At 50.9% G+C, this 26,076-nt stretch overlaps 1 pseudogene; it reads right to left on the reverse strand.

The window, feature by feature from the left end:
- The window catches only part of LOC113619254 (cyclin-dependent kinase 2-associated protein 2 pseudogene), an 82,469-nt pseudogene extending 79,571 nt beyond the window's left edge, over nt 1-2,898 (reverse strand).
- Nucleotides 2,899-26,076: the final 23,178 nt, after the last annotated feature.

Below are 26,076 nucleotides of genomic sequence, written 5' to 3' on the forward strand. Positions count from 1 at the left end.
CCTGCTGCACAGACCCCCCCAATACCCATCAGACCTGTGACTAATGTTGGGGATTTTCAGAGTCAAAAGAAGCAGGTTCCACCTCCTCTCTCTCCGTGGCCCTTGCTCTCTGAGGATGCCCATCCTGGGGCAGGGGGAATTCATCACGCCCTTCCTGTCTCCAGAAGGAAGCCCCTTGGCACATTTCCACCCTGTAGAAGAGTGGGTCCCTACGCTCCAGCTTCCCAGCCTGTGACTCAGTGGGTAAGACGGGTTCAGGTCTAAGCTCTAGTTTCTCAGGGGGTCCTGCTTGTCCTTGGGTCAGCAAGTCCACGCCTCAAGTGGGAATTGGCCCAGTTCCATGTGGATCTCCTTCCTGGTAGGCAGGAGGGTGACTGATATGGCTCCTCTAATCTGTACTAATTTCATGACTCTCAGTGAGAAGGAAGCATCTGGGCACATCCCGGATGGGTTTCTCAGATGCTCCCAAGTTGGTCAGTGCGGAGAACCCCCACTTCTCTGAGCTCTGCTTCCTCGCTCCCTGTGATGACGGCTATGTGGTCAGGAGTCCCGGCTGAGCTCTGGACAAGCCATCCAAGAGCCCCACGCCCTGTTCCCTCCAGCCTCTGACGCTGCCTGGGGAAGGGCAGTGCTGGCAGAGCCGTGGGAAACACTGGGACGGAGCCATTTTTGGTATCAAACATGATCATCTTCTCTTAATAAGGCTGGAACACAATGGAAGGGCAGGAGGAAAATTAGGCAGTGCCTGGAATTCTTCCAGAGCTCTTAGTGTCATTTTAAGGCTAGGAGGAAAAATGAAGAAATCCCTCGGGATGACCATGTGGGCTCTGGCAATAGTGGTGGCCGTGCAATATGGCTCTTTGCCTTCTCCATCCCTCCGTATGCCTGGCTCATTGCTGACCGTTTAAAAACCTGATATATCTCATTAGGATATTTGTTAGAGCAATCTTTAGGAATGGGGGAGGGGAGGGGACTGGAAGCAAAATGTGGGGACAGGAGGGTTTAATGGAGTTTTTTATATTGTATTTATTTTTAGGCTTCTGCCTCACATTAAAGAGGATTTGAGACATTGTACTAAGATATATTTTGTGCATAAGAAAGGGGAAAAAATGAGGGCATCTGGGTGCAATAGGAAAGTAAGGTGGAGTCAAGCTAAGTTCGGTCTGTGGAGGGTGCCACAGGTGGAGTGTATTTACACAGCTGAACTGCAAGGGCGACTGTGCTTCCTTGTGGCCAAAGCAAAGAGGTAAACACGATCACGTGCTAGATTCACAGGGTCTGTAAGACACACACATTGCCCCAGGGACTGCTTTGCTCTTCCTGCTACAGATAACTGAGAAGAAATTTTTCCCATAGATTTTCAGAAAGGGGAGCCTCACGGGCTTAGCTCAGTGGGACTGGGAAATCAGGCCTGCCCCGCCTTTGCCTGGGGAGGTCTGAATTGGGGGAAGGACAACCTGGGCACAGAGAGGTAAGGGGGTGGGAGGGGGTTATAACCACCCAGATGCAGAGCCCGCCCTGCCTGGGGGTCACCCTGGCTGGAGCTCGGCTTCCGGCCCATTGCTTCAAAGTCAGCAACTTTCTGAACCACCAAGGAGGAGGGAATAGGTCGGGGGGCCTATGGGTCTCTAGAGCCTTCTAGGTGGTGGGAATGTCAGCCCCCTGACCCCAGGCAGACAGAAACAGTTGGGCCTGTGAGGTTTGAGGTGGGGAGGGGGTCTCTTTCTTGGGGGGATGGGGAGTGTGCTCTCTGAGATGAGCCATTTACAGAATACTTGGTGTCCAGAAAGGTGGACCGTGAAAGTCATTACCAACACCCCATCTCCCCTTCCTGGAAAGTTCACCCAGCCCTCTCTTCCCAGCCCACAACAGTCTTAGGGCCACGTGACTGGTACTGGCCAGTGGAGCAGAAGTGCATGGTGGCCACACCCCCAGCCACGCCCCTTCCCCAGGCGTGACCTTTCTCCGGTTGATGCTCTCGTCTTCCTCAGCCCAGCGCGCTGGACACTCAGAGTTGAGGACGCAGAGAGGCAGGCTGGAAGCTGACCGAGTCCCCAAGTCACAGTGTGAAAGGGCTGCTTGGAGAGCCACCAGGCCTGTGACAGACTGTGTCTTTAAGATTTAGGATTAGTCTGTTGCTGCAGCAGATCCAGTGGGATCTAAGGCAGAAGGAGAGTAAATCTCAGGGCTCCCTTGCTGTGGGACTAGATGGGAGAGTTTCAGCGGGCTCAGGAGCCTGTCTGCCTCGGTTTGAGTCTCGGTTCTGCCACCTGCTAGTCTGTAACCTTGGGCAAGGAATGTACCCTCAGTATCTCCACCTGTAAGTGGGGATAATAATAGTACCAGTGGGTAGGAGGCAGTGAGAATTTAATGAGGTCCTAGATGGGAAACAGCTAGTACCACATGTTCTTTCTATCACGGACCTAGTGTCTAGCCCTGTACCTGACATGTGGGAAGGTTGCACACCTGTTAGTTCCCTGCCTCCACCCTGACACCCTGCTTCTCCAGGCTTCCCTAACCCTACTTAACCTCATCCTGTGCTGAGTTGAAGGTCAACAATAAATACAGCGAGCCCAAGGGGGTGTTATGTGCTAATTGCACAGCAGTGGGCTCAGAGTGGGGGACTTCACTGTGAATGGGCCCTGGGCTCGGAGAGGTGGACCTGCCTGGGTTCACATCCAGACAGCACCTACTTGCTGTGTGACCTTGGGCAAGTCACATGACCTCTCTGTGCCTCAGCTGTCTGTAGAATGAGGACCTGTGCCTGGATGATACCTCTCTTCAGGTGCTCCAAGGAGCTCTGGCTTTGCCCATCTCCTCTATGACTGACAGCAGGTCTGTGAAGGTGCTTTGGGGGCCCTGGGCACCCATTGGCTTCACTGCCTTCACATAGTCCATGGAGGGTGGTCCAAAGTCATGCTTGACACGATGGGGGCGAGACTGGACTCAGTCTCTGGGTGGGCCTGCAGCTGCCCTCATGGCCCTGATGGGGAAGTGGGAGGAGCCTTAGTTTCTGGGGGTTAGCCCCCAGCACCCTCAACCTCCCCAGCTTTGTGGGGACCAGGGTTGAGACCCCCCTTGTATCCTGCTTTACCCATGAGCATTACAGCCCGCTCTTCTCATGTCATTACAAATTTATTACAAAGATAAATATTTAATGACTGCTTAGCATTCCATTGACGAGATGACCCTACGTTTCTTTAGCCAGTCCCCTAGGTTTGGACGTTTATGTTATTTCCAATCTTCTCACATCAATAACACCGGCATGGATACTTTTATCCCTAATCTTTATACAAATATGTAATTCTTTCCGTAAGATAGATTCCTAGAAGTAGAATTCCTGAATCAAAATTATCTAAGACTCTTTGTACCGATGGTCAAATTTCTTTCTAGAAATGAACCTTTTTTTTAGGGAAGCAGAAATGGGCCATGAGCCCCGGAGAAGGGCTGGGACTGGCCTATGGTCATGAGGTGGGCAGGAGCAGAGGGGGCAGGAACTCGGCCAAGCTGACCATCTGGCCAGCAGTCGTCTGCCATTGCCCACCGGCGTGGATCCAGAGCCTCGGGTTTTTCTGGACCTAGGTTCTGACAGCGCCGGGGTTGGGGGGCCATGCGGTGTGGCCAGGGCAGAATGGAGGGAAGCAGCAGGACCTCATGCTGTGGGCATCACTACAGTCTCTCAGGGGGTCATCTCAGGAAGTTGTCAGCATTTGCTTTGGCTTCAGAACCAGGTGTGTGTGTGTGTGTGTGTGTGTGTGTGTGTGTGTGTGTGTGTGTGTACATCAGTTCATTCATTGAAAAAAGAAGTCATCCCGGTGTTATCTGTAACAGAGAAGGATTGGAGATCACTTCCACGCGTCGCTCTGGTGGTAGAGATGGGGCCTGGATCCCTGCTGCCCCGCCTGAAGCAGTCCTTGCCTCTGCTCCCTGAAGCTGGCCCGGACCCCGGCTTCCAGGCCTCCCCAGTGCAAGGCTCGAGAGGCCCGGAGCCAAGGGGACAGCTGCCCACACCAGCCTGGGTGTGTCCTAGTTCAGGCTGCCTCCCCCTTCCCATTCAAACAGCCCAAAGACAAACAACCCAGCCTTAATTTACGGTCCTGTTAGCACGACAGCAGCGAAGAGACATCCCTTCTGCGCTGCGCAGGGTCCCTGCAGCCGTCCCCTCCTGTTGGAGAGGCGTCACCAGGGTCAGCTGGAGAAGTGTCCCACCAGGGCCACCCCCAAGACATAGTTCTGGGGGCACAAACCAAACAGCCCCTTGGCAGTTTGTGGGTTTAGGGAGAGGCGAGAAACAACCCAAGTCAGTTGTGCGGAAAGAAACAGGACGCGATCGATTCCCAAAGGTGGTGTTTTATTTGCACTCTTTCCTTCGAGTCTGAGGCCCAAGGCAGGCGGGAGTAATATATTAGCTCCGTTGGTTTAACTGGACAGCAGCATGAGCTTGTAATAAGGATGTGGTAACACACCACGAGAATCTGTAGGCTCATAAAACTTGACCTTATAAATCTCTGTGTGTATCAATTCCATACAGCAGCCACTCCCCGGGGTGGAAGTCCCAGACTTTTAAGGCTGCCGTTGACAACAAGACAGTTTATTGCTACCCCAGCTCCTTTCTTTTAAACTCCTCAAGGCCGACTAATCAGGGCACATTTATAATTTCTTTTTTAAACACGAATGCTCCATCAAAACACTTAAGACACAAACTGTTCGCTCGGATCAGGGAGTGGGACCCTGAGAGGTTAAATAAGCTCTTTAACAATTAGGATACAGTGTCCCTAAGCAGCTTCCTCTCTCCTCGCCCACGAGTGCTCAGCCTCTTTGGGGTGTGTGGGGCGGGGCAGGGGAGACTGTATGACCCTCTTACTCTAAATCAGGTGTTGGCAAACTTATTCTGTAAAGGGCCAGAGAGTGACTATTTTAGGCTTTGAGGGCCTTGTGGTTTCTGTCACAACAGGCATTGACAATATGTAAACCAGTGGGTGTGCCTGTGTTCCAATAAAACTTTATTTACAAAAGCAGATGGGTTGGATTTGGCCCAAGGGACAGACTTTGCTGACCCCTGCTCTAAACAGCACGTCCTCCTTCCTGAGTGTCTTTGCACTGGCAGCCTTATTTCTGAGTTATAAGGGCGGGGCCACGTATAGGATTTAGGTTGGCACCTGGGATTCCCAGCCTGGGCTACAGATGCCTAACCGTGGGCCAGACAGTTTCCCATACATCAACTCATTCGACCCCGAGAGAGAGGGGTCACTGCCCTCTCCCATTCCACAGATGAAAATACTGAGATCCAGAGAGGTTAGATGGCTTCCCCAAAGTCATATAACTAATTTGGGCAGAGGTGGGATTTGAACCAGCAGCTCTGGACTCATGCACACAGAAGGGCAGAAAAGTACCACATGCGAGGCACTGCAATTACACACTTCACTTCAGTCTCAGAACAGCCTACTTGGCATATGCTGTTACTGCTGTCCTAGAGGTCCCCAGGTCCTTGCTCCTAGCTGTGTGGCCTTGGGAAAGTTACTAAACCTCTCTCACCCTTGTCTACAAAAGGATGATGACGAGCCTTCCTGCAGGTTTGTCACAAGGATTAAATAAAACACGTGGGAAACTTCTTGGGAGACTCTAAAATGCTGAGTAAATGTTAGTTTATCTAATTTTCTTAAGAGTTCAGGCAAATGACTTGACAAGACTTCTTTTCTGAATTAAAAGTCTCTATGTTGGCATCGCCTTCGCACAGTCCCCGATTTTGGCAGGAGTTCCCTGCAGGTGGAGCTGAATGTGAATCTGATTATAGCTCCCAAGTCTTAGCTGAAAGTGGACTTGAGCTCTGCCAGCCCAGCTGGCCCCAAAGGGAAGGACTTTGAACCCATTTGAACAGACAGGCGGGTGCAGGGGGCAGCTCCCTGCCGGCCATTTAGAGGAGGCTCCCGGCAGCATGGGGTTCTGTTTAGGGAAGCCGTTTCCACGTCTGGGCAGATGGCCTGCAGGAATGGGGGCTGGCTGATCTGGTTTCAACTAATTCTATTAAACGAAAAGTTCTGTAGAGCAGATTCCTTCGTGAGCCTCTGTCCACATGGTGACTTAATCGAGTAAATTAAAACATCCTTGCTTTCTGTCCGCCTTGCTGCTTTCTGCGGTGGCCTTGTAGGGAAATGGCGGGGGAGGAGGGGAAGTCTGGAGTCGTAGGGGCTTTGGCCAGAGGTGGGGTTCTGGAAGCCCCTGGGGCAGAGGCAGGGCTCAGAGAGGGTGACAGGGGCATGGCAGGAAGAGGGCCTTGGTGGATTGAAGATTGGGGTGGCAGAACGCACAGGGTGGCCTCAAACCATCCAGTTCACCCCCGATGATGCAGATGGGGAAACTGAGGCTCAGAGAGGGGAAACGACTTAATCAAGCTCACCCAGGGAGGCTGGGGCCAGGAGAGCTGAGAGCTTGGAGGGATTCCGGCAAATCAAACGCCAGGAGCACTTTTGTTCCCGGAGCCTCGCTCTCCCAGGAATCTCAGGAGGCCAGTGTGACATTGTCATACCCTGGGAAAATGGGATTTGTTTTTCCCTTTTTACTCAGCAAAGAGCTTGGCTTCTTCCTCTGGGGTCCTGCCTGGGGTTATTTATGGGGGTCTGTCTCCCTGACAGGTCTGCCGACGCACTTTGTGGCTTTCCATCCAGGGCTAGAATCTTTCTGTATGGAAATCTCACCCATTTTTAAAGCAGAAAAGACAGCAGAGCTGAGCTGGTGGATCCCGCGCTCTGCCCACCGGGCTTCCTCCTTTGCTGCCCCTGCGGGGTGAAGCGCCGCTGGAAACTGACAATATTTGGAAGAATACACACTCAGGATCTGCTCACTCCTCACGACCATGTCAGGGGAACCAAATAAAGATATGTTGCCTTAAATTCTCTGATTCCACAGAATTCCTGATGAAATAGTGTTGCCTTTAAAGTACGTGCACTTTACAGTTTGCAAGTCCCTTTTCACCCATAGTCTCATTTCTTCCCTCTCCTCGTTCTTGTGCGACAGCCAGGCCTGCCTTAGGGTGGTCCCCATTTCCTGGATGGGGAAGCTGAGGCTTGGAACAGTGACCTGACTGGCCAACAAGCTCTAAGGGGCGGGGCTCAGGTTCCCACCTGGTTGCTGTCCCCTGGGCCGGTTGTCCGCAGCCAGGATTGGAACTAACACCTCGTCACAGCCACAGGATGGGATGGATACCAGGGTGCAGGGTTGGTGCAGGGTAGGCCCTGGACAAAACTGCAAATAAAAAAGATTTGGGTTTTCGTCCCTCCGACCGCCCATGCCCATCATCTATGCCCCAGTCCCACCAAGTTTCCTGCGCAGTTAGTTGATAACAAGGCTGCTGGCGGTTGAGAAGGGCTGAACAAGACTCGAGGTGGGATTGCACTGTCCTGACAGGAGGAGATGCCTCCTCACCAGCAGGGACAGAGGTCACTTGGAGAAGTTTGCCAGCTCAGGGTCTCCTGCCTGCCCCTCTCGTTCTCCTGGTGACCATGAAAACGTGGCAGAGAATCTTCCCAGGGTTCAAGGACCCGCCCCCAGGGCTTTCACGAGGACTCGCCTAACGAAATGGGAAACATGCTTCCACCCTTAGACCCCAAAGGGCGCTTTGATCTTATCGTCATGAAAGGTTCAACGGGATGACGCCAATCTGCTCATCCTACACCAGATTCAAGCTGACAGCACACCTCTGCTCTTCTTTATACCAATAAGGGTATTCTTAGCTTATGCTTGACGTGAACCAAGGGCATCCTCTGAAGCATCATGCGTGTGCAGAGGGGTCCCAGCGCGGACCCACAGAGCATCCACTGCCGATAAGCAAACGTCTCTGGGCTCATCTGGCTGATGGTTGAGGAAGGTCCTGGGGTTGGTGCCTGGGCAGGTCAGGAGCCTGCTGAGGAAGAACACATTCTAGGACCCGTTATTTGCTTAGGCAGGTATGGCAGTTGGAAGAAAATTACCTAGTGACAAAGCCCAGGTCCCTAGAAGAGAGTGACGCAGGATTCTGACCGCAGCCTCACTCAAATCTATCCCCTGGACAGACCCCCACCTGGTTCCCTAGAGACGACAGCTTCTAGAAAGGAAACCGGCAGTGCTCCACCCTGTGCCCGTGGAGGCCGGGGCAGGGGACCCTCTAACAGTGTGTCCCACAGCAGGAGCAAGGGTGTCGTTCCCCCAGCTCTGAAGCTTACCACAGAGCACCCTCTGTGTGGGCACCCTGAGAACGCAGGGCTTCGCTGGTGACATTTGTTGAATGAGCTGGAATCAGACTGTAGACACAGATGCCAAGTAGATGAGGGGGGGATGAGCTTTAGCAGAGACTGGAGAAAGACGACGCGCTCCTGAGATGTCCCCGAAGGTTCTCAAAAGTGCTGGGGTCCCTTCGGAGGCCACTAGGGCCGGAATCTCAGCAGACTGCCTGAGCTGAAGGTGAGGGTGGGGAGCTAGGGACCTGCGGGGGCTGATGATGGTGAGAGTCCCCTGCCCCTCAGAGGATCAAGCCCCGGGGAAGCCAGATCACTGGGATTTGGAGGAAATCAGGTTCGCACAGGGATGTGATTGCTAAGCCTTGCAGCAATCCTGCAGATTACAGGTGAGGACCCCGAACTCATCCATTTTGGGGAAGCAGGTCGTTGGAGTATCTTTGTTCCCCTGGCTGTTGGCACAATATTCATCGCGCTTGCACAGGGAAGCCGCAGAAGGCAGAAACTGCGAGCGTGGGCTTTCCAGTCAGAAAAATCTGGATTGAACCTCGGCCTTCCCCTTGCTATGCAGAGACCTGAGGAGGTTCCTGGACCTCTCTGAGCTCGGTAGCCTCGTCTACAATGCAGTCTTGAAGATCATCGTAGGAGTGGACGACCAACACAAACTGTTAACTGGTACCTTGGAGGAATGGAGGATGGGAGGCAGTGCTTTTGCACACACTTGTAGGCAGACAGCTGGATTTGGCTGTTGGAGATGACCCTTGGTATTCCTACTCTTTTCCTGCATAACATATATGCCCTCGTCAGCAAACCTGGAAAGACCGTCACTCAAAAGGCACATTCGTCCTTTGTTGCTGGAAGGGCTCAGTTCAGACCCCTCTGCTGGCCCAAAGGAGGCCATATTTATGCTCTTGCCTTAGACTCTGAGAAGACAGAAAAGAGATAATGTTCCTGTTGATTTCATCATATCCATCGTAGCCCTAATTATCCCCGAACTGTCCACAATTAACCAGTCAGATCCCGACCGTGTCCAGGCCATTGGGGCAACAGAACCGGGGAAGCTGGTACCTCTGATGGCGGCTCTCAAACCACCGGGGCTGCCGAGAAGAATCCCATCTCCACAAGAAGATGTTTTAGGATGGGTCCTTAATTCTGGACTCGCTCCCTGCATCTGGACCGGTTGGCCACTTTCTGGGGAACTGAGTCACAACAGTGTGGATTCTCTCAGGCTCTCACTTGTTGGGATCTATGGTGGGCTAACTGTGCTAAGCTAGCCTGAGTGGAGTCAAGACCTTGCGCTTTAACTTTGCTTCTTTCGGAATTTGCGCACCTTGTACACCGCCCAGGCCCAAAACAAGTTTCTAGGTCCCCACTCCCAAGGGCCTTAAAAGAGGTGCCCTGGCTGGTCTGTGGAACCACTGCTGTCAACGCCTTCCAGGCCTCCCCTGGGCTTCATTCCACGCATGGATGGAGGGAGGCTGGTTTAGAAGAAAAACGACCAGTTGCCCAGCCCTGCCACTTTAAAAAGTTCTGCTTCGTGTTTGAATACCTTTTCCTTCTGTCAAATTTCAAGCACTAAATTTACTCAACATACTTTTGGAGACTCATGTTTTATCCTTTTTTAATTAACTCATTTTGAAGCTTTCATACTTGCCCCCCCAAATATTTTATTGGCATTTCATTGCCATTGTTTTCCTTGGGAAGGCCGCCGATTCCACGGAGGAGGGTCACCAAGCAACATGACTTGGCATTTGGACCTGCTTTTGTTCCCCTCTTCCCGCCAGTCCTTTCTGGGGCTTTTGCATTTACTGTTAAAATATTACAGAGGCCCACACTCTGAGCAGCCATAATCCCTGGTGCTAGACTGTCTCTAATTGATTTAATTATTCATAATTGCTCAGCTGGGTTTATGCATACTTGTGCGTGATTATGGGGAACGGACAGGTCTCAGAGTCACTGCGGGCCTCACACGGCCTGTGGACATTTGGACGACACCCTCAGAAAGCAGGGGTGGAGCCCCGTAGAGTGTTGGCTTTAGAGCAGTGCCACCCTAGAATGTTTGCTTAACAAGTTTGGGAATTTAGAATGCTTGGTGCCCATGGAATTTCAAAACAAAGGGCAGAGAGACACAACGGCGGTGAGGGTGGCGAATGGCCGGAGAAGTTAGGTTGAAGGAAAGTAGAAAAGCAAGAGAGGCAGTCCATGTAAACAGACAGACATCAACCTGACCCACAAGCCATCACCTCTCAGGGCTGTGTGTGCCCCCAAATGTCTGGAGAATCACTAACCCAGTCCTACAGTATATCTGAGACACTTTGTTTGGAAGAAACCAAATCGGCCAGGATCTGGGGCATTGCAAGGGAGGCAGAGTGGATGCAGAAGCAAATTCCATCACAAGGAGATGTCATCAGCCTAAGGTTTCTCTAATTGTCCCCATACCGGTCTTCTTAATGAATTCAAGATGAGGAAATGATACGTGAGGCTTGTATGCTTCATGGGGCGGCTTCCTGGTGACTAATATTTGAAGCAATAAAAGGAACTGGAGCATTCCTGCTTCCTGACGGTCCCCAGTCATCCTCAGCCTCGACCCAGCTCAGAACAGCCTCCTCCAGCTTATGTCTATCGGAAAATAACTCGAACTGACTTTGTGATGTTTACGGCATTCTGGCCATTTACAAAGTGCTTTTGCGTCCTTTTGCTTAAATGAACCTTGGGTCAGCTCAGGAAAAGCCATGAGATTTGGTAGCGCGGGGATGATGAGTCCCGTTTTACAGAGAAGGAAACTGAGGTTTGCGGGGAGTAAAGTGACCCAATTGAGTCACACTGCTGAGAAGAGCAGTGAGGACACAAGCCCAGGCCTGGGGACACGTTCCCTCACCTACACCCCCTCCAGCTTACCAGAGTACTAGGTTCTGTGTTCCTAGGCAGTGTTTGGGGTCTAAGAAGCAGGTAAACTGAAGAGACTGAACACACACCCTCCAAAACCGAGAAGGGGGAGGAGGAGGGAGTTTCCAGGTTACAAAGTGCTTTTATCCTCACTTTCTCCTAGTCTTTTCAACAGCCCTACAAGGCAAGTATTTTTGTAAGTCAGAGCTCCATAAATAATGGGGGGGAGGAGGGGTTGTGAGTCGATGAGCCCCAGGGTTGCTGTTGGGGAAACTGAGATTAGGAGAAACCAGCATAGTCGACAAGAGGGACTTCAGAGCCGGGTCCTCTGATGCTACCCCTCTGCTCCGCCAGGGCCCGGGCCGGCAGCCGTTTAATCTGAACTAAATCCTAAAATAGTCCCCAGGACGACAAGCAGATCCCAGCTCTAATTTACCCTCCGGTGCCTCATAGGATCTTTTCTAACAAAAACACAGAAATGGTTTTTACAGTCCAACCAACCACACGGCTCCACGAACCTCAAGAGAGACGGACAGGCAGCCGCGGCCTCTGCAAACTGAAATGTATTATCAGAAGGATGTAATTACAAGTATTTATGTAAGCGGATTCTGAACCAGAGGATACAGAGATGGCGCTGGAGCCAAAAGGAGAAAATCAAAAAAAAAAAAAAAGGAAAGGAAGAAAAGAAGAGGAAAAAAAAAAAGGCTGAAAAACTCCTGACAATAAGCAATTCTTCATGGAACAAAACTATTACAATAGCCAGCCTTTGATCTTGCCCGTCTCCTGTTGCCAATTGTATTTTGTCACCATTGGGCTGTCACCAGCGAGGGAGCATTTTTGAATTAAGCAGTCTACAGCAATTTAGGGCGCACTGGCTTTGAAGTGTCAACACCAGTCAGGCCAGGACTAACTTTTTTCATTAAAAATTTTTCAACTTCTCTAAGGGCGCTTTTTGCCTTTTTTTTTTTTTTTTTTTTAAGCCTGCCGGGGCACTGAGATAAGTTGAGCCTCCAACCCGTGGCCCCAAGACATCAAAAGGCACTCGGTCCAGTAATGCTTGAGGCGGCCGTCATTAAGCCCTAATGGAGTGCTTCATTAAGGCCCCTTCAAAGGCCCCCGTTTACAGACTCAGAGATTGACTAATTTACACATTGTGGGAAAATTGCTACCAGCTCTGCCCACACCAGGCAGGGGGAGAGACGCCCTCTCTCTTTGAAAGGTGGGAACTGCAAACGGGCCCTCTAATTGCAGGGAAAACCCCAGGCCCGGCCCTCACTTTTGGAGCTGGCTGAAGCGTCTGCCCACCGACCTGGAGAGGGGTGTGGGTGGGGGTGTTTGTCCAGAGGCAGCGTGGGACAGATGCAAGTGTGCAAATTTGTAGCCGGAAACTCCTAAACACACTTGGGTTTGAATCCCAGCTCTGCTCCCATCAGCTGAGAGAGAGCAAACGACTCAACCTTCTTGGGCCTCAGTTTCTCTCATCTGAAAATGGGTGTAATCAACTCACCGCTCGGGGCTAGGACAAGAGGTAGCATAAGGGGAAGGGGCCTGATGTGTGCTGGCTGTTCTCACCTTAGCATAAGCATAAAAGAGAGCCAACGGGTATCCTGAAGCAGTGACCACCTTTCCACAGGCTCCCTTTGTGGAATTACTGACCTGTGGGAAGATGCTAGCACATGGATAGCACAGCAGTATTTACTGCTGTGAGTCAGACCCATCGGCTGTTTGGAGAACCACGTTACGTGACCTCAAGGGTAGCACATGATGGTATCAATTTGTGTACTTTTTCCTTTGTCATCAATGCAATTTGGGAAGGACATAAAGAAATATGCTGTATTTGGGATGCTTTCATGTGGATACCTCCACTGTCTGAAAATAAAGCTCTTGGCCAGTGAAGGAAGGTGCATCGTAAGAGGTGTGGCGAGGAGGTCACCCCTCAGCCCGGCTCTGCCTCTGGGGCCCTCCCACCTGTTGCTACCCACAGTGCGGTCCAGGGACCAGTGGCCTCAGCATCGATAGGACCTTGCGAGAAATGCAGTTTCTCGGGCCCCCCAGACCTCCGGAATGGGACTCTGCACTCTGACATGATTGCGGTGGTTTGGGCACACGGTACAGTTGAGGCCACTGCTCTAACCCTTCCTTTGGCCCAGGAAGACCCTGGTGACTGTTGTTTCGCACAAGGGGGTCCAGCCTTTTGACTCTGGCCTGGGAAGTCATGATTTTGAAGACAAACAGCCCGGGCCCTCACCTACCACCCAACTGGGATCCAGTCTCTTCATGTCAGAATCCTATCGCTTTTACTCTCTGGGGTCATCTGGGAACGTAAGCTAGTGAAGGAAGCTCCGCATCATTCATTGAACACCTACTGTGTGCTTGACAGCCTGCCATGTGCATCACAGCATCACATGTGGTAAGTAACTGAGGTTGTTAGTGATTTGGTCTTTCGGTTGAGTCGGCTGAACAAGAGGTCAGGTGACTTGCACAAGGTCACACAGACTTCCTCCCAGGGCCCCCTGCACGACGCCCACTCCAAGCTGCACAGAGGAAGCCTGGGTGACCCAACTCCTGGAGGTCTGCCACAGGCCGGTTAAGATGGAACCAGAGGGGCCCGTGAACACGTGAGTCCTGTGGGATGGTCACATCACCCTCCACTTTCTATTTGCCCATCTTCCTAATTATAGAAAATAAATTCTACAGTCACTTCCTCTCTTCAACCTTTCACTGAAAAAAAGGCGACTCCCACCCCCTCCATTCCCAACCTCGTGGGGAAGCCGCCCGGCCAGGGGCAAGCATCGCAGCAAACCACTTAGCAAACCGCAAATTTCAGAGGCCTCGTCACATCTGCGTTTTATCAGCTTTTTCCGGATAGTATTACCCCGAGCAATTGTCTGCAGATCGGCCGACAGCTGAGACGTTCAAGCGCTGAATTACGGAGAAAGGGCCGGAGATAAAGCCGAGCACATGTATCCCATCAAAGTAATGAAAGCCTCCTGCCGCCAGGCCGCCCTGCAGCCTCCTTCCGAGTCTCCCAGCCGCCCAGCAGGAAGGCTGATTAACCCTTGCGGGGCAGAAAAGAAGAGCAGGGGTCATCCAATACCCAGGCTAATCAGGGCCCCAACGGGGGGGTGGGGTGGGCAGGAAGGAACAGCCGATGCAGAGGGCCACTCTGGCCTCGGGATCAGCTCCGCTGCATTTCCTGGGGCAGGACAGAGCTTGGGGAGCAGGGGTGGTACGTGCAGCTTCTAACACACCCGAGAGAGACTGGAGCCTACGTCAGGAGCCTAAATAAAGAACTCGGTGCCCACAAGGTTGCAGGGACATTGGCTGGGCAGCAGGAGAGCCCAAGGAGTGAAGGCAAGCAGCTTCGTGTGTGAGAGCCTTGCCTTGCTGCGGATGTCACGTTTGCAAACGCTGATGACTACTGTTTACTGAGCACCTACTACGGACCCGGCCCTGGGGGTCCTGCCGCTCCAGGACTCAGCTAATCCCTTAATCCGCCAGAGGAGACAGAGGCTCAGGGAGTTCGCTTGTCCTCGTTCAGACAGCTAGAAAGCGGCCACATAGGGGTTGGACCGACAAATGCCGGCCCTGCTTTGTGACCTCTGATCGTCGCTGTTGCTCTCCTTGCTTACCACGTGACCCCATGGCGTCACATGCCTGGAGCCCCAACCTTGACCATCACACACGTTCCCTAGTGAAGGGCAGATGCCAGGTTGTCCCCTGTCCCTCTGTTTCTGTGGCCAGTGCCACTTGGGCATCTGTGTCCTGTCTGGAGAGACCAATGTGATAGCTGCCTGGCATCCTGCTTCGATACCCCAGAGTGGGGGCTCAGGGACCTGGGCCAGCCTGTCCCACTCACAGCGCATGAGGGTGCCCTGCTCTGTGACACATTCCCGCCAACATTAGCCCGACCACTTAGTACCGGGCCTTTCTACGGGCCCATAACAGGTCTAAACGCGTGCTTCTCTTTACTAATGAGTTTGAACATCTCTCATTAGGCATTTAGGCCTGTCTTCCGCCCCACCGTTGTGTATTTTTCTCTCAGACCTCTGTCCTTTTCTTACTGTTCTGTGAGAGTTCCAGGATGTTCTAAATTGTAACCGCTCGTCAGTCGCATCTGTGCCGTGCGCCCTGTGTGCCGCCTTTGCCTGTGGCCTCCTTTGTGAGCAGGAATCCTTAATTTTGGTGCTGGCGGATCCATCAGTTTTTTCTCCCTTCTGTCTGGCACTTTAGGGTCTTTTGGAGTCGAATCATTTTTAGGCACACAGATACCTTCTTACGCGTTCTTTGACTGGCTTTGTTATTGTAACATTCACGTCTAAGGCTTTAGTCCATCTGGAGCCCACCTTTTGAAAAGCTTAAGGGAGAGACTGTCAATTTTTATCCAAGTGAGACAACTCTGCCGCAGTGTGCTGTTGGCTGAATCGGGCCTTGGTTCCTCAGCTTGCCGCGAGGCGCCGTCCTGCACACCAAGTTCTCTATCAAAACACTGGGGAGAGGGGCATTGTCCACAGCCTCATTCCCAGCTCACTCCTGTCCCCAGTCCCACCACCTGAAGCTGCTGTGTATGTTCGGGCATCATCTCTCTGTTTTACATCAAACCACAATGAACACAAAGTAAAGGAGGCCAAGATGACAGAGAGTGTCCTGGGATGTGCACCTTCTAGAGGTGATGCTCTCGTCGCGTGTCCCCCAGCAGCTGTGTGAAGCCCCTGCCCCGTAGAGGACGGATGAAGCAGGCTTTCCACTTCATGCTTTGCCCGACGTCGAGTTTCAGGCTCAGTTTTGAAGTCAGGACTCCGCCCGCCCCCCTTTGCTTCAGCATTCCAGCCAACATGTGGATTCCTGGGGATTTTTGTTGGTGGTGAGCTCTCTGCTGCCAGTGCCTTCTCTTCCTCCCACCCTTCCCAACTGATTGGCTGTCTCTGCCCTCAAGACGGGGCTCATTCGTTCACCCATTCACACATCTATTTAAAAAAGATGGATGTATTGTATCTGCCAGAGTTCTTTGGAGGTAAGCAACAGAAACGGGTCCTGGCGAAACTTTATGCAGTAAAAGACTTTTATTTCCAAGATCTGGGGTAGTTCACAGAGGTCAGGAGACCCTGAACCACTAGGCCTCACAAAGACAGGACCTGGGGAAACTCTGGGCTTCTAGGTACCAGGAAGTAAGGGGAAGTCAGAACAACTTGGTGTCAGCCCTTATCCCGCCTTGAGTCACTCTGTCATGCCTGAAATTCTCAGGAGAGGACGTCTGATTGGCCCAGCTTGGGCCACTTGCCCAGCTCATGGTCAATTGCCTCAGGTACCATGATCGCCTGTCCATCAAGACTGCACGAGTTGGGGAAGGCTGGAGCCCAGAGGAAAATTCAGTGCAGACACCACCATCCCTTGTGGGCACTTTAATCCCAGACACAGCCTGGATGAGTACTAGGGACCCCAAGATGAACCCCACAGTTCCTGCTCAAAGAACTCACAGCCCAGTGGAGGAGCCTGGTTAAATAGAAGGTACTCAAAACAGAGTAAAGAGTGGCATGACAGAGGGGCCCCTGGAGCCAGGGAAAGGATTCCTAGATCCAGGTGGGGCATCAGAGAAGACTTCCTGGAGGAAGTGGTGCTGAACTGAGCTTTCACAGATCTGTAGAAGCAGGTTGGATGAAGAAAGTGGGGAATGGTGTTCTGGGCAGAGGGTACATAGAGCACGAGCAAAAGCATAGCAGTGAGAGATGGACAAGCGGTTGCAATAGAGTCAGAGGAGCCCTGGAGCGTTCTGCATGGCCACAGGGGGTTGTGAGGCCCACTCAGGGCAGTGGCAGTGGCTGGAGAAGCCTAGAATGCAAGCAGGAAGGGACTTCCCTTATTTCTGATGTGGCTCAAGAGCTTGTTGGTGGCCAGGAGGGCTGGGGGCTCAGCTTGAGACATTAACATGATAACATCGAAGAGCTAAATTGATCAATGGGGACAGATCCTTCCCAAATGTGTACCAGATTCCATGTATAAGAAGAAAAACTCCAGGTGGAGGCAGGTCCACCCAAATGACTCATCTTTTCTTCCTCTGGTACCCAGGAGAGGATCTGCACGGCTCCATTCTAATGGCAACACGTCTCAGGCCTCTTTTCCCTGCTGTTAACACACAGGTCACGTGGGAAACATGAATCCAAACCAACCAGGTCCTGTGATGGGGGAAACTAAGCCCAGCAAGGGGAAATCCTTGGCCACAGTCCGTCCTCGTCTAGAGCTTGAGTCTCCTGTTGAGCTCACAGAGTGTCAAGGTGGAGGGATCAATGCTTGAGCAAAAAAAATCACTTTTTAGCTTTGTTTGAAAACCACATTTTTACTCCCTTCACACCCACTAGCGTGGCTATAATCAACAAGTGGAGAAGGACGTGTTGGCGAGGATGTGGAGAAATCAGAACGCTTGTGATTGTTGGTGGGAATGTAGAATGGTGCAGCCACTATGGAAAACAGTTCAGCGATTTCTCAAAAACCTAAACATAGAATTACCGTATGATCCAGGAACTTCACTCCTAGGTATACACCCAAGAGGAAGGAAAACAAATATCTATACAAAACTTGTACATGTGTGTTCACAGCAACATGATTCACAATAGCCAACAGATGGAAACAACTCTAACGTCCATCAACTGATAAGTGAACGAGTTAACAAAATGTGAGATACACACACACACACATATATACATATTCACGCAGTGGAATATTATTCAGCCAGGAAAAAAGAATGGTGCCCTGAAACATGCTACATGTGGATGAGCTTGTAAACGTGATGCTAAGTGAAGGAAGTCAGACACAGAAAGACAAATATGGTAGGATTCCATTTCTATGAAAAGTCTAGAAGAGACATCTTAGGAACAGAAGGCAGATGAGTGGTTGCCAGGGGCTGGAGCAGGAGAAAATGGGGAGTGACTTGTTTATGAGTCCAAGATTTCCCTTGGGGATGATGGAAAGGTTTTGGAAGCAGATAGTGGTGACGGTGGCACAACACTCTTAAAGCACTCAATGCTACTGAATCGCACACTTTAAAATGGTAAATTTGATGCTATGTGAATTTCACCTCAGTAACAATAATAACACATTGCTTATGTCTAATGATGTTGGGACATTTGTATTGGTTAAGGACAAGATGATGTGATAACCCAGCACCTGCTATAGGGGAAGCCCTGTTTTAAGCCCTTGACAGCAACCTGATCTTGAAGCTATCATTGTTGTTGCCATTTTGCAGCTGGGAAGACTGAGGGCTCAAGGTCATACAACGAGGAGTGGAGCTGGGATTTGAACCCAGCCTGTCCAGCTCCAGAGCCCATGTGATGAAGCACAAGGGAGAAGCCTCCTGGGTCACAGGACTGGCCTCAGTGCCAAGGGACCTGTGTGTGAACCCAGCACTCTCTGACTTCGGGTCAGGCCCGTAAACTCTGGGAGCTTTGGAGTCACACCTGTTGAGCAGGAGTGGGTGTGGCAGTGAGGATGAGGTCCTGTGGGAGGACCGCGTGACCACGGCCACGCCCCCCCCACCCCCTCATGGGTACCTCTCTTGGGCTCCACATGCCTTGACATTTTGGGAGCCTCTGATCCCATCCCCCAGGATTCTCTAGGCAATCACCATCAATGAAAGGACCGGGCCTTTCATTTTTGCTAAGGGCCCTGCTCACAGGGACAAGCCCTGCAATTACCCTCTTGGCCCCCTGCTGCGTGGTGGGCAGTCACTGGATTCCTTTATGAATTCTGCAGGAGATGGATGGATAGGGAAGCCGAATCTCAAAGTGGATTTATAAGCGGAAATCAGGGATAAAGGTGGGAGAGGGGAGAATGGACCACATGTACTGCTAAATCTGGTTCCAAGAGGGGCGTGATCTGTTAGGCTATGCGCTGGCAGCGTCTGCATGGGCCACTTGGACCTGAGCATCTCTCTCAAACCACTGATGGAATTGTGTTTGGTCCATGAACGTTTCTAGGGATGGTGGGGTGGTAATCCCTGGGGCCTAGTGTAGTACATTTACACAGGAAAGCTGACGTGGTCCCAGGAGTGGGCAGTTTTCTTTAACATGAAGAGTTTTTTTTCCGTCTTGTGGGCACAGAGGCTTTCTTGAGCGAAAATGTATGTACGTTTTGTTGGAAAGGAAGGATGAAACCCCTGTCGATTGGATGCCTGCCTCCTGGCATGCTCTGCCCGAGGCAGGCCCATGGGATGAGCACGTCAATCTGGGAAGCGGTTATTTTTGCAGGTGGAAGCCTGAGGCTCCGGGGTAGGGGCGGGGGATGTCCCATGTTCTGAGAGTCTGAGGAGTGAGTTCCTTCCACTTTATCAGGGCTCCCCTGCCTGGGGCTGGGAGATGGCTTGTGTCATGGGCCCGGGGGACGGCCAATCCCTTGTTTCCTTTGCTCAGATGGGTGATATATTTCATATATGACAGTCCTACTATTCTGCGGTTGTATGAGATACTCTTGGCCAATAGGAGCAAGTTTGTTTCAAAGGATCTGGGACTGGAGGGGAAAATTACTGTAAAGGGCATTATTGGGACAACGGGTGAAATTTGAATAAGGCTTGTGGATTAGATAATAATATGATGCCAATGTTAAATCCCCTGACTTTGATAACTGCATGGTGGTTATGTGAGAGAATGTCCTTGTTCTTAGGAAATGCACACAGGAGCCCTCAAGGGTTCTTTCCATTATCTGTTATCATTTCATAGCATAGAGGCCTAAGACGGTAATGATTATTACATCTCACGATCCTGTGGGTTGGCGGCACTCAGCCGGGAGCTCGGCTGGACCAGCACACTCCAGAAGTGTGCATCCACCTCTCCACGTGGTCTCTCCCCATCCAGTAAACTTCTCTGAGCTTCTTTGTATGGTGGCTGGGTCTTAGGAGGGCTGCCACTTCACATGGTGGCTCCTAAGACCTGAGAACCGGCAGACCTCACCCAGGGATAATGATCTTTGGCCTTCAGGGGCTTAAACTCCAGCAAGCCATCCCGGTCCCACTTAGGGTGACCCCCAGGGATGCCTGCCACCAGCTGAACAGGAGGGTCTTGTAGTCAAAGATGCCCACCCCCTGGGACCCGGCCACCTTAGAGTCTTTAAGGGGGAGCTATGTTTCCGCCATTCCTGGGGGCAGTCTGTCTTTGCGGAAAGCCTGAAGGTCACCCAAAGACCTGGATTCCAGTTCTGGTTCCATCACTTAATTTTGGGCAGGGGACTGAACCTTTCTGAACCTCAGTTTCCTCAGCTGTAAAATGGGAAGAATAACACCCATAAAGAGGTTTGGTGTGAGAATGACATGAAATGGTAGAGTTCAGGCTCCTGGCACCGTGCTCGTCACTGTCAAGCTAGGGAACAGGCTCCCAGTCATCCCGGTTTGCCTGGGACTCAGGGGTACCCGGGACACTAAGGCCGGGGTAGTGGGGATGAGTTGGTCACCCTACATGGCAGGTCTCCTCGCCTTCCCTTCTCTGTGCCTTGGTTTCCCCAGCAGGCAGATGCGAGCAGGGCTTCATCCTTGTGATACTGCCGCAATGCGTAATGGGTAAAGCACGCATGTTACATAAACTCAAAACCAGACGCCTGCACGTACATAGGTGGGTGTGCACATGAGGGTGGGCATGCACGAGGGGCAGGCCTGGTTCGGTGGGAAGAACGCCACTGCTAGTGGCCAGAAGCCCCGGTTTGGGTCTCAGTGGCCCTGTCACTTGAGCTGCGTAACCTTCTGCCCCTGAAGCCAACCCCACAGGGCCTCAGTACCTCCCAGTGTCTGGTGATGACAAGAGAGGTGGTCACATTTGGTTTGGGGAAGAGGTTGGGTGCTTGCTGAGCAGGAGAGGGACTGCGTGGCGGTGGTGGCTGAGGTTTTCTTTTCTTTTTCTTTTTTTTTCCACCTCAGAGCCTGGGCAGTCATGTGCGCCCTTCCCTTGCTGTTTCAGGCCTTCCTCCCTAGCGGGGCTGGGTGGGGATGGAGGGACCATGCCCAGCAAGCTGGCTCCATCTAGCAGCGAGGGGAAGGTGGGGGGACCACCCATCCTGGTGTGCCGAGTTCATTGCTAAAACTGGGAAAGTCCTGGGCAAACTGGGTCCGTTGGTCACCCTACTCATTACCTTGCTCCAGCCTCAGTCCTCTCACCTGTGAAATGGGGACAGGAACACCTTCCTGTCTCAGTGCATTCAGTATGCTTTAACAGATAGATATCAGAGAGCAGGCGGCTTAGAAACAGCAAACATTTATTCCTCACAGTTCTGGAAGCTGGAGGGCCAAGATCACGGCACTGGCAGATTCAGTGTCTGGGGAGAGCCTGCTCCCTCACTGACAGCCATCTTCTCACTGTAACGTCACACGGCAGAAGGGGCGAGGGAGCTCTCTGCGGTCTCCTTTATAAGGCAATAATCCATTCATGAGGGCTCCGCCCCAAGTCTCCACTTCTTAATACCGTCATGTGGAGGGTCAAGGTTTCAACATGTGCATTTTGCGGGGGACACACATTCAGACCACAACATCCCCCCAATTCAACATTTCTTGGATGAATATTAATTGAGTCCTTACTATGTGCTGGCATAGCACTGGTCTCTGGGGATTCATGAGTGGACAAGGCAGACCTGCCCCAGTAAGGGGTAGACACAGACAACCCGTGAGTAAGCAAAGAGGCAAGATGCCTTCAGGTGGTGACGATAGGGTGGAGCAGGGTCTGTGGCAGAGAGGACTCTGAAGGGGCTGGGAGAAGGCCTCTGTGAGGAGGTGACATGAGCTGAGGACCAGAAGAAGCCCACTTCAGGCAGAGGCTCTGAGCAAGAACACAGCAGGTGCAAAGGCCCTGTGGCAGGAACAAGTGTGTCTGGCTTCCAGAGAGAAGGGGAGGGTGGTGGAGGTCAAGGAGAGAGAGGTGGGCAGGGGCAGCATGTGAGAGCCCAGGAAGCCATTCTCGTCCGTGTGTCACGGGAAGGCATGGGAGGCGGCGTGGCTTTGTGGCCGGGAACGTGGGCCCACAGCTGGACTACGTTTAAATCCCAGCTCCAACACTCACAAGTTAGGTGACCTTGCTTAACCTTTCTGTCTCCCCATTCCAAAATGGAGTTGTGCATAGGAAGTAAAAGGATGGGTTCAGCCAGGCCTAGAAGGTCCATAGGCTAATCAAAGAAGGTAGGACAGACAGGCAAGTAAAGAGAAGAGAAGTAAAGAGGAGGGGCACAGACCCTGGGGCAAGGCTGCCTGCGTTCAAACCCCAGGCTCCACTTCCTGGTGTGTCACCTAAGCTCTCTGTGCCTTATTAGTAATAATGACCATCTTATGGGGCTGTTGAGAGGATGGCGTAGATCAACACATGGCAGTTGGAGCAGGGCAGCGTAAGGGCTGCTGTCACTGTTATCATTGCAGGAAAAGGTCAGCCACCTTAGGCCCTTGCACCCCCAGCAGGGCCACACAGCAGCTGTGTGACTTTGCCCAGTCACTTGACCTCTCTGAGCATCAAATTCCCATTAGTCACAAAGGCCTAGTCATCCCCCCCGACCCTGTCCCCGGAGGCTGTGGTGAGGAGCCAGGAGCCTGGGCCAAGGCCTGGGACATAGTGAGGGGTCAGTTCCCTGCCTGCCACCTGCCCACATGTAGTTCAAAGATAGATGCTTCTTCTCCTCCTCTCCATCTCTGGGGCCTGCTGTCCAGAAAAATCTGACCTCTCCAAGCATAAGAGAAGCAGTGCAGCGTGGTGGGGAGACCCTCAGTGTGAGAGTACCAGGAACCCACATGCCAATTGTAGCTCCTCCCTTCTCTAGTTGTAAAAGCTTGGGCAGCAGCTTCGACCTCTCTGAGCCTCAGTCCCTGATGGGAACGCTGGGCCCGCAAAGCCAGGGTGGGGGTTAAACAAGACAGCAGGTGCTGTAGCCCCTGTCCCTCCTTCCCCATCTCTACGTCTGCTCTCCGCTGAGCACCACCCCTCCCATTGCATCTCCCAACACAGACACCCAACATGTGAGATTCTCTTAGCTTCTGCTCTGGGAAGCCTGCCCCCGTTGAGTTGCCTGCAGTCAGCATTCTGCTGAGACCATCTCAGAAAGCTGGTTTGGAGCTGGATGGGGTGCAAAGAGGGGGTGGCAGGGGCTAAGAAGAAGGCAGGGTGGGGCCCAAATGCCCAGCTTGTTGTCTTTTGAGGCCAAGCCGCTTCCCTCTCCTGGTTCCCCAAGGGGACCCTTGGATTCTGGAAGTCACACTGGCAAGGCCATATACCTGCTCATCAGCCCCAAGCACCTGAAGCCAGACAGAGCCTGGGAGGACAGACCTGGAGTCACATCCTTGCTCGGTCACTTACAAGCTGTGTGACCTTGGGCAAGTTTCTCAGCTTCCTTTTTCTACAACTCCAAACCCTGATTTCAGTCTCTTGCTAGCCTAGGTTTAGTCCCAATAACAAACTGAGGAAAAGAAAAAAAGAGAAAAGAAAATAAATTACTCTTGGGACAGATGGAAAGAATACAACTCAGCCACTCACCAGCTATGTGCTTGGGCAAGTTACTCTGCCTCTCTGGGCTCAGTTTACTTATCTGTAAAATGGGTATGATATGTCTCTCTCTCAAGTATTACTTCTCATCAAATGAGATGACACATGAGAAGCACTTAGCACAGCTCCTTGCATATGGTTGATGCTCAAAAAAATAATACTTTTATTGTCATCATCATCACCATCATCATTATCACTATAGTTACCATTATCATCACTGCCATCGTCTCCACTATCATGGTTAGCATCAGCATCTTTATTATCATAATTATCATTGTCGTCACCATCATCATCATCATCATTACCATGACTATCATCATCATCAACATCTACATCATTGTCACTATCATCACAATCAGTATCAGCATCATCTTCATCCCCATTGTCATCACTGTCATCATCACAACCACCACCACCACCACCAGCAGATGGGCTGCTGGTGTCCCCATGTGACGGATCAGTCTTGGTGAGTCTACTTGATGGTTTTAGGACTTAAAGCTGATTTTCTCTGACTTGTGGTAGTTAAAACTACCACCCTGGCATTCTTTCCACTGTTTATTGTTTTAGAAAATAAACCAGAAAATTGCTTTCTTCCCAATATGGTTTCCAAATACCCAGCATCAGGATTTTCCACTGGCATCTTGGAATGTTCTCATCAGAAATCTCCTTCAAGGCATGATCCTTGAGGCTGGGAGCTTTGCCCAAGGGCTGTCTGGGAAAGGAGTTTCTAACACTAATATCGTCTGCTCATGCCCAGTTCTTTCCAACTAACAGAGGACTTTCAAACCATGCAAACCATTAATACAAGGGCCTTCGGAGGAGAAGGGTATGGGGAGGGAGTATTAGCCTGCTCAGGCTGCCATAACAAAATACCACAGACGGTCGGGGGGAGGGGGGAGGCTCCAACAACACACATTTATTTTCTCACGGTTCTGGAGGCTAGAAGTCCATGAACGAGGTACCAGCAAATTTCTGATAGGAGCTCTCTTCCTGGCTTGTAGATGGCTACCTTCTCACTGTGTCCTCTCATGGCCTTTCTTCTGTGCTTGCTGGGAGAGGGATGGTGAGGGGAGAAATTTCTGATTTCTCTTCCTCTTCTAAAAGGACACCAGTCCTATTAGATTAGGGCCCCACCCTTATGATCTCATTAACATTAATTACCTCCATAAAGGGCCTATCTCCATAGATAGTCACGCTGGTGTTTGGGGCTTCAACATAGGAATTCTGGGGGACACAGTTCAGTACATAACAGAAGGGAAGATATATTTCTAAAAAGCCTACTACATGCCTGGCACTGTATCAAGAAATTTCATAGACATTGTTTCATTTGAGTCTCGAGACAAACCTGCAAGGCAGGTAACAGTCCTCATTTTACGAATGAAGAAACGGAGGCTCAGAGACGTTGAGTGGCTCAGTATCACACAGCACAACCTGCGGTTCTATCTGACTTCATACGCCATCTTTTTTTTTTTTTTCATGTCAGTGGTTCTCAAAGAATGGCTCACAGACCTCTGGGGGTTCCCCAAGGTCCTAGATAATACTAATAGTATTATATATTAGTACTGTTAATACTATATAGTATCCTAGTAATATTAATATTAATACTAATAGTAAATGGGGTTTCACTGTGTTGACATGTCACTGACGGTGCAAAGCCAATGGTGAGTAAAATTGATTCCTTAACTGGAACAGAAACACTGGCCCCAAACTCTACTAATAGTCATTCTACTGTTCACTGCTATGCACTCACAGTAAACAATAAAATAAGAGTCATTAATTTTCTTAAATCTCAGCCCTCAAGTACACATCTTTTTAATATTCTGTGTGAAAAAATGGAAAGTATACGTAAAGTACGTCTTTTGCAGACTGAAGTGTGACAGTTGCCTTGAGGAAAAGTTACGTGTGCAGTTGTCTGGGTTTTGAGCTAAACTAGCTGCTTTTTTCATGAAGCACCATTGTTTAGTCAAAAGAGTGATTGACAGGCTACCCATGATCATGCAGACTTAGATTTGAGGCAGGTATTTTTTGAAAATGGCGGAAGCAAGCCTTTCACTTCAGGGTAAACAACGGTGTTTGTTGCCAATGAGAAGATTTGACCTTTTGACAAAATATGGAATTTCGGAAAACTTGATTCTCCTATGGTCAGCTTGCTCCCTAATGACTGAAAGACTTTTTTTGGTGGTGACATGATTGAGATTGGTGGTGAGATGAATGAATGTGATTTGTTTTATGTTATATCATTTAACGTGTCAATATTTGGAAGATTTCATAAGTCAGTGATCCAGCGTTTTATAAATGGCCAACAGATGTTGTTTCCAAATCACACCTAGGTAAAGAGATCCATTCAAAGCGCTGTGTAGACCAATGGATGTTAATGTAACAAACCCCAAAAAGTTCATCAATATGTTTTCAAATTTCACATCACAACTAACTGTTAAAATACTACCACTTGTCAAGTTTTGTGTAGTATCAAGAAATTAGCTGAAAAG

This window comes from Aethalodelphis obliquidens, unplaced genomic scaffold (assembly GCF_003676395.1).
Source record: "Aethalodelphis obliquidens isolate GAN/ISIS:26980383/991018 unplaced genomic scaffold, ASM367639v1 scaffold6, whole genome shotgun sequence".
NCBI lineage: Eukaryota > Metazoa > Chordata > Mammalia > Artiodactyla > Delphinidae > Aethalodelphis > Aethalodelphis obliquidens.